Genomic DNA, 9,073 nt, shown 5'->3' on the forward strand with positions numbered 1-9,073 from the left:
CTATGTGTATGTTCCATTAATTAATTAATTCTTACATGCAAGTGGATATAATTATTTTTAACATTTAACCAGCAATTAAATCTTATAATTAATATTATTAAAATTTAGATTATGATAAGAAATTCTAAGAATATAAGTATATTATTGAATAATATAGCGTTATATTTTGAAATTTAGGTGAAGCAAGAGCACGGTGCATGTACTAAAAAGACCTTAGTCAAGCTACTAGAAAGACCTAAACCAAAAGCAAGGGTGCAAGAATGGATAAATTATTACGTGCGGTAATCGAATTGTTCAGAGGTCAATCAGGACGCACCACGCTACCTGATACAAAGCGTACATAGTATATTGGCGTGGTGCACCCTAATTGACCTCCGATTACCGCTCGTAATAATTTTGTGCAAAAATGACATATTACAGTTGATGGATGCCTTTAAGAAAATTAGGATACTTTATCGATATTTAATATTGATATATAATCAAAAAGTTATCTTGATCGAGCACGAATCTTGAGGAAAATTCACATTAGGAGCTTCCAAAATTAAATTCAGGGCCATTCGAACTCTGATTCCAGCAAACTTATAGCCGAACTGAACGTCTCGAAAGACAACTCAACGACACCAAATTCGATCCAATCGGAATCCAAATGCACTCAAATAGAATCGAAGCACATTTAAAAGGTTTAAAGCCTATGGCTATGAGAAATCCCTCCAATTAAACGTGCATGACCTTTCTTCAACAGCTAAAATAAAACCAAAACAACAGTCAACAAAAGAAAAAAAGAATGTTGAAATATATAACTTTCAATGAAGTTATGGCAGAAGTTCTTTATGCTCTTTTAATATATTAACCCCCCCTATATATAATCACAACAATCATGTGGGATAAGGAAACTCTGTGCAGCAGTTGGATCATTCAATGAACATTTCCTCTCTCTCTCTCTCTCTCTCTCTCTCTCTCCTCTCTTCTTCTGTTTCATGGTATAAATAAAGCTGTGGAGACTCTTATGAACAATCAGATATGAGAGAGATATAGGATATGTTTGAGATGGTTTTCTTGCTGCTTATTAAATCAGGTTTTTAGTACAAAAGTTAAATTTTTTGTGCTAAAAAGCTGCTTTTAAAAGCAGTAAAAAAACTGTTTCAAATGAAATCATAGTTTAATTAGCTCTCTATATAATTCTATTAAGTTCATATGGTTCATTAGCGCGCTATATACAAAGGTTGGAGATGGAGAACTCCAAATGGATCTCATTGATCTCTGTATGATCTATATGAGAGAAACATAGAGAGAGATCATGAGATCCAATTGGAATTCTCCGTCTGCTGCCATTCTCTTTCTAGATCGGAGGAATTCATAAATTCTCGTATGGCAGCAATGGATTATTTATTTATTTATTTTGATTTTTTCTCTTAATTTTGCATGGCAAAGAGCTGCGTTCTTAATTTCTAGAAAGGGTTCCTCTTATAAAATTTATAAAAATTTTAATTATTTTTGCAATTTTTATATCATTTTTAGCCTCTAAATTTCATTTAAATGTCCTCAAAATTCATTATTTTTTCTTTTTAAATATTATAAATATTTTCATTTTTTATTTAGTATTTTATGTGGAAATAACAGATTTACAGTCGAAAATATCTTTAAAAAATTAATATAAATATCTTTAAAGATAAAATTGTAAGCTGAAAAATTATTTAAATGTCCTCATTTTTTTATAAATTAATAAAATATTAAATGTCATTTGAATTTTTATATTAGTTAATTCATGTTGTTCTAATTTGTGTAAGCAAATGTTGATTTCAATAATGTGAAATTAATAATTATTGTATAAATTCAATAATGATTAAATTAAATTAATTTATTTGTAAATTTTATTACTAAAATAATTAATTTTATTTTAAAAAACAATGAAAATTTGACTTTAATTAAAATTATAAAGTCATTGATAATTAAATTTAAATTTAAGAAATATAAATTATTTAAATATATTTCAGTATTTAATTGAATTTTAAAGGCTTCACAAGTCTTGCAACGAACAACTTGGCCGGCTTCTTAGGGTTTTTTGGGGGAAGAAGTTTGTGATCCTGAAGGGAGAAGATGTCGAAGAAGAACAACTTAGAGAACAGGAGGAAGCAACACAGATTCGATCTCCAAAGTACAAGCCATGTCTTGAGTGATTTCTTCTTCTTCTTTTTCTTCTTTTCCTTCTTCTTCTTCTTCTTCTTCTTCGTCTTGTGATTTTAAAAAAGGAATATAACACAACTTTTAATTCGTGGTCTGCGATCTTGGCCAATATTAGGAGAAAAGCTGGAGAAGGAAAAAAGGTTGAAGAAAATTCAGGCGAAGAAGTCTAAGATGAAGGTATGTTTTTGGTACTCTCAAGTTCGGAGTTCGGGATTATATTTTTCGTTTCGTTTTGTTGCAATTTATTGAATTTTGGTTTCTATTGATTTACTGTTTGTTATTTTGGTGGTTATATAACTCTATATTTTCCACCATAAGAACGAATTCGTGCTCCTTTGTCAACTGAAGGGGGAATCTAATTTTATATATAATTCAATGACGAAAATTTTCTTTAGATGTACATATCCTAACTTTAGGTTTAGACAACAATCTGCTTATTGCACAATTTAAAAGAATTGTGGTAAAATTACCAGGCAACCTTGTGCAATGCACATGAGAGTTAAGCCATGAAAAAGTATATGAAGTAATTGGATGAACATCGTACTTATTTCTAGTATAGAGCATTTCATGATTACATCTTTTTTTTGTTTTTAATGAAAAAGATAGGGATACCCTTTCTCATTAATTGAAAGAAAAAGAATATGAAAAGAAAATTACTAGATAAAAAGACAAACCGCTAAAGAAAACAATTCAAAAAGCTAATTTTTTAGTAGCTTAAAAAATACTGATTGCCTTTCATGGAAAGTTTGAAGCTTTCATTTTCTTTAAGATTTGATACATTTTGTTTCCATTAAATGATTCCATTCAAATGTAAGCTTCTGATAAAATGTTAGCTGAAATTTTTTTATTATGCTTGATGGTATTAGCAATGCAAATGATGTTGCTTTCATTCCAAATGTTTCAAAGATTGAGGAGCAGGAGGATTTCCAAATCTATCTAACCTTATTTTTGATAAAAAGTTGTATCCATAAAGAGAAGGTAGTGCTTATTGGAATATATTTATTTGAAACCCAAAATGAGGGAGAAGATATGTCCAAATGCTGAAAGAAGATACTCATTTGAACTTTGAAGAAACAGTTAAGAATCATCCTCTGGGAGAGAGTTGTGTTAGACAGTTTGGAGAAATCATGACATGCAAATGTGACGGAAATTTTTTGGTCAAAAAATTTTTTTATATGTATTATGCACCCGCACCCAAAGAATCTTCAAAGGGAGAAAGACCTTTCATATCAAGAATAAGGAGTGATACAAACGCCATGCATTAAGAAAGTATATAAAGATCTAACTTAGCAAAGGCCTCTTGGAAAGAGCAACTGCATAGGAAAGTTGATGATTGAATTCAGCTGATCCAGAATTCAGCTGATCCAGTTCAACATACATTGGTCATTACAAAATTAATTAACTAGATAAAAATGCATCATCCATTTTTGGTGAAGATGCCAACCAGAAGGTGGAAAAAGAGACTTCATCAATCCATTCAACTTCCAAGCCATCTTAAAGAGATTTGGAATTTTGGATGCAACTTTGCTAAAGGCAAATTATGGATCCAAACATATTTACAAAATGTGAATATAGCTTTGTTATTGATATGCGAAGGGATGAGATGAAAGAAACAAAACTTAGAACCTTTCCTAACATCCTTAATAAAATGAGAAACATGAGACTATACCCTTTTGTGGGCTATAAAATTTATGCACGGCTCTTTCATGAGATTGTTTTTGGATCAAATTTTTAGAAGATAAAGTAGGCATCGAACAAGTCGTTACTCAAATATTTTGTTCTTATTTTGTGATGACTATATGATTTTGTTTGAGTTATCTCTTAAATGTAATCCTCTATGGGTAATTACCCCTCTCAATCATGAGATAGAAATTTTGATTAAATCTAGTTATTAGGGGCTAAATATTTAGCTTATAATAGAGGCATTAATTGGTTTTGAAAATAGAAAATATAGCACCATTTCCTTAGAGCATATTGTGGTTGAAATGATGCTGAACTCGATCAAGATCATATGATTTCATTGTCTTGAGTTGTCATAGATCCAAAGTTACTTAGTTAGAAGAGGTAATCAACCCAACCTCATCTTAGGGGATCTTATAACTTTCTGGTGGATGTTTGCCTAATGGGATAATTTTAGATTCATGGTCGATTACTTGATTCACATTTCACAATATGCGATGATGAAAATTTGCTTGATTAGACTACTAGAAAAAAATTAAAAATACTCTTGAATCACAATTATTTTAAAATCATCGCGCAAATATTTATCACAGGGTTCAAGTCTTGTTGACTCTACTATTGTGAAGTTGAGGATTGGACTTGGAAAGTAGGACTTACGATCCTGCTCTATAGGCAGGTAGCCCTTTTGAGAATGTACAACATGTTGATGAGTTGAAGTATCAGCTTGAAAGAGAGTTTTGTGAACTTCAAAATGATTGCTTGCTTTTTGAAATAGTTGCACAATTCTCGTAATGAATATGATTTGAATTTTGTGCCTTTTGTGCATGGAATGTTTGTTGATGTTAGGTTGAATCACTAGCACATTTATTAGAGCCATCATATTGTGATGTTGAGGATTGGACTTGGAAAGTTGGACTTACGGTCCTACCCTATAGGCAGGCTAGCCCTTTTGAGAATGTATAGCATGTTGATGAGTTGAAGTTTGAGTTTGAAAGAGAGTTTTGTGAACTTCAAAATGATGACTTACTTTTCAAAATTGTTGAGCAATTCTCGAAATGAATATGATTTGAATTTGTTGCCTTTTTAATTGCTATTTTTTTAGAGTATATGATGCGGGACTAAGTATGCTTTTAGATGAATGCGATAAGAACTTGCACGATTTGATAAGAGCAAATAACAATTAAGACTATTAGCCACTAAACGATAATATAAAATATAAGAGGGGTAGCGACGCTTAGGCCAAATCACATGCTAAGCATTTTAATCATCAAAACAATTTAGAATTTCAACAACATACAAATTAAGTAGCTATTCAACAAAAATCCCTACGTTAACAATGATAGTAGAAACATAGAAAGTAAACTCAATTCCTACGATTACTAAGCGAAGACAGAGAGCGAAGCACGAATCCTTGCGATTCAATCACCACCTACAAGATTAGTGGATTAAGAAGATAAATGAATAAGGAATAAGTTTACCCTTGTCGGGGTCCAGAAACAATTTGCCACTGAACGTTGGCAAGTTGGTCTTCGACGGCTTCAGAAAGTGTGAATATGATGTAGTCCACGTATTCTTCGTCAGAGTTGTCGGTTTCCGGGTTGAAGTCGAAGGTGGAGTGGAGAATGTTGATGTTCCCTTGTTCGTCGTAAGCGAATCCAGAATCAAGTTCAGGATCGGCCATTCATTGGTTTGAGGTGTCGACGACGATCGTTGTTGCTTCCCTTGAGGACTCACTAGAGAGAAAGAAGTTTCTCTCGAGAGTTGAAGGGGAGAAGAGGAGGGAGCTGGCCGGCCAAGGGTGGGAGCATGGGAAAAGAAGTTTGGTTCAGATTTCGTGGAGGGAATTTAATTCAAGCAACTCCTTAATTAGTCCCCTTGATTGAAAGGAATTAATGAAGGGAAAGAGAGAGGGGCAACGGGTAAGAGAGAGGGAGAGGGGTTTAATTTAATTCCAATAGGAGATACTATCTTTTGGGAAGAAAAAAATAGGTGGGGGATGGGGATTTCGGCCAAGAGAGAGGATGGGGGATTTGAATTATTTCCAAGAGTAATTTGATTTTTGGAAACAATTCCAATGAGGACTTGAATGGGGCCGGTGGCATAGGGGAGGGAATTGGGGAAATTAAACAAGGTTTAATACTTTCCTAATGGGAATTCTCTAAATAGGATTTAGGATTTATTTCCAATCCCAATCAAATTAATTTTGAACTTGATTTTGGAAACTTTCCAAAAATAGAATTCTATTTTTGGAAATGATTCAAATTCAAATTTGATATGGAATGATGGAAATTATTCCCTTCCAAAGAGAACAAGTAAAATAGGAAATAAGTGATGGGGGAATTGCGAATTTGGAAACAAGGGAGAGATGGAGGAAGCGACGGCTAGGTGGATGGACCGTGGGTGGGGAAGGGAAGAGGGGTCTGGTGAGATGGGGTTTTGGGTGTTAGCCAACGGCCGAGGGTGGAGCAATTAATTGGATGATGATGGGGCTTTCGTGCCGACGGCTTGAAGTGGTGAGGGGGGTGGTGGGCCGGTGGTGTAGGGTGGAGGGAAGAAGGGGGAAGACAAAATACAAAGAACTAATCACTAGCTCGGGCTCTTCCAAGGTTGGTGGGTGATACGATTCCCTCTCCAAGGGTTCTCTCTCAAGCTCGCACAAGATTTCAAACACGAGGAAAATTTTATCATTCATTCATCATGAAAAGAGAACATAAGGGCTATATATAGCCTCATACAAATGACTAAAAAATAAAAGACGACAATGCCCTTTGGGTTTACACATGACCACCCTTAAGTAAGGGGTAAAAGCGGAAAACAACAAAAGCAAATATAAACCTAAAATAATAAAATACTAATACATATGACAACTTAAAAATACATCGGCACGATCGTGCCCGTATCGTGGCCGTAGATCGGCGGCCACGCCTCTGATAGACTTTCCAAGCTCTGATGTCCCCATCAATATATGCATGCCTTCTAAAATAATTGGACAACTTTTAATTTATTTAGATTCAATTGTTCATACATTTTTCATACATCTTTTCATTTTGAGATTTATTAATAGCATACTATTTGCTCAAGTGTGCATGTTATAGTTTCGATTGTGACTGTCATGAGTTAGATATTTAATATTTTTTTACATGCTTAAATTAGTTGAGATTTTGTTTACATTGAGTCAACGTTTTGTTCTAGTATGTCCCACGATGAAATTTTTAAAATAGAGGGTTGTTGTAGTTCTTTTTGGCATTCCAATTAAGTTTATTTTGTGTTCTTATAGTTCTAGAGGTACTGAGTGGGTTTTGTTTATTCCCATGGGCTAGCTATGAAGTCTTCTATTAGTTCTGTTATGTTCTTGTAAGATAATTATTGCATATTTGAAGCATTCATTTTGCAACAAACATGATTTTAAGATAATTATTGCACGAGAAATTTTGCAACATAATTTTTTTTTCTCGATGTGTTAAAAAAAGCAAGTATAAGGCTTACCCGTTGCATCATGAGTGTCTCCTACAAGTTTTCCTCATTGTGTAAGAAAAGCACACATAAGTTTTGCTCATCACGATAAATGCATAACAAACATGATTTTAAGATATTTGAGATGTTGCATATATACTTTTGCATGAGGCATCGACAACGAATGTTGTAGGCAAGATCGTGGTGAACGATGGAATTTACAAGTTTTTATTTTATTTTTTTTCTTTTATTCTCTTATTTATTTATTTTTTAATTCCTAGTTTTATATTATTCACGACAAATGCATTACACACAAGGTTTTATGAGATTTGAGGTTTTGCATTTATATTATCGCACGAGGCATTGCAGTGAATGTTGGGGGCAAGATCTTGGCGAACGACGAAATACACAACTTTTTTATTTATTTATTTTTTCTATTTATTTATTTTTCTATTTGTTGTTCCTTTATAGAGAGAGAGAGAGAGAGAGAGAGAGAGAGAGTGAGTGAAGAGGAAAAAATAGAGAGGGAGATTGGGACAGAGACAAGGAAGGTAGGAGAGAGATAGAGAGTGGATAAGGGGCTATTTGGTAGCTAGATTTGAGTAGAATGCAAGCAATATTTAGCTTAATGTTGAGTTGCAAAAATAACAACTTTGAATCCTATATAATCCTAAATCTATTTCTCCCTTATTCTGTCTTAAATCTCATATTTGTTAAATCTTGTTATTGGATTGATTTAAATTTTTAAATTCACTTTGCAAGTCACACAAATTGTTATTCTCTTACCACGTCGTTGTCTAGCTCCTCCATGGCTTCCTGGTTCTTTGTCGTCAAAATTTTTGGGAACTTGGGCAGGAGCGGAAGGGAGGATAGGTTTGAAAAGATGCATTAGGGCAATCCGAGATGTTGCGAGAGGGAGGGAGAAATAGAGACTGAGCAGGTAGGGAGAAGTGATTGAGAGAATGAGTAAGAGAATGTGTGGTGATGGGAGAGGAAAATGAGGGAGAGAGAGTGTCGTTTGTAAATGTGAAGTTTGGGAGAGAGCTTATGAGGAACAAGGGTTTTGAGTTAAGAGAAACATATTTAAGACAAAGGCCATGTGGCCTTTCACGTGAGATGAACAGGAGCAAGTGAGGCGGGTATGATCTGGAGAGCGATGCATATGGCTTGGGAATGGGCATATTAGATGTTGGCTTTTTTTTAAAATAAGAAAAATACTTAATTAATTATGTATAAATTAAATTTAAGTTGAATATATATATTAGCCAAATGAATAATACTTTTAGTTTCCATTTTTTAAGGACAAATTTTATATATGAGTAGCTTAATTCTCAAAATTAGCAAAATGAGCATGCTTAATACAAAATTTAAAAAGGAGCAAATTTGCCAAATAAAATAGCGCGTTTAGAATGCTCCAAAAGAAATAGGGCATTCTGAATGCGCTATTTTGTTTGGCGCATTCAGCTCAAACATGAGAGAAAAATAGAGCTAGAGAGAAATAAATATTTCCAAAAAAAACAAACAATTAGTCAAAATTTTTGGCATATTTCCCTCACCTTAGGATGAGAGAGGAGTGAGGAGAGAGATGCACGAGAGACGGAGAGAGAGAGAGAGAGAGAGAGATATAAGGGGGGAGAGAGAGGTTATATGGAGAGAGAGACAAGTGAGAAAAAGTTTAATTAATTTTAATATAAATAAATTAAATTAACTAAAATTTATTGTTAATTAAATTAATTAAAATTTATTATTTAAATTA

The 9,073-nt window shown here is 33.5% G+C and overlaps 1 long non-coding RNA gene across 1 annotated transcript in view; it reads left to right on the forward strand.

Annotated features, from left to right (window-relative positions):
* The first annotated feature begins 1,995 nt into the window (after positions 1-1,995).
* LOC110115225 overlaps positions 1,996-9,073 on the forward strand; it is a 15,560-nt gene continuing 8,482 nt past the window's right edge. The window contains exons 1-2 of the long non-coding RNA XR_002305314.2: positions 1,996-2,155; positions 2,300-2,361. This is a non-coding gene — a long non-coding RNA (uncharacterized LOC110115225). The remainder of the gene's footprint in view (positions 2,156-2,299; positions 2,362-9,073) is intronic.

This window comes from Dendrobium catenatum, unplaced genomic scaffold, assembly GCF_001605985.2.
Source record: "Dendrobium catenatum unplaced genomic scaffold, ASM160598v2 fragScaff_scaffold_110, whole genome shotgun sequence".
Taxonomy (NCBI): domain Eukaryota; kingdom Viridiplantae; phylum Streptophyta; class Magnoliopsida; order Asparagales; family Orchidaceae; genus Dendrobium; species Dendrobium catenatum.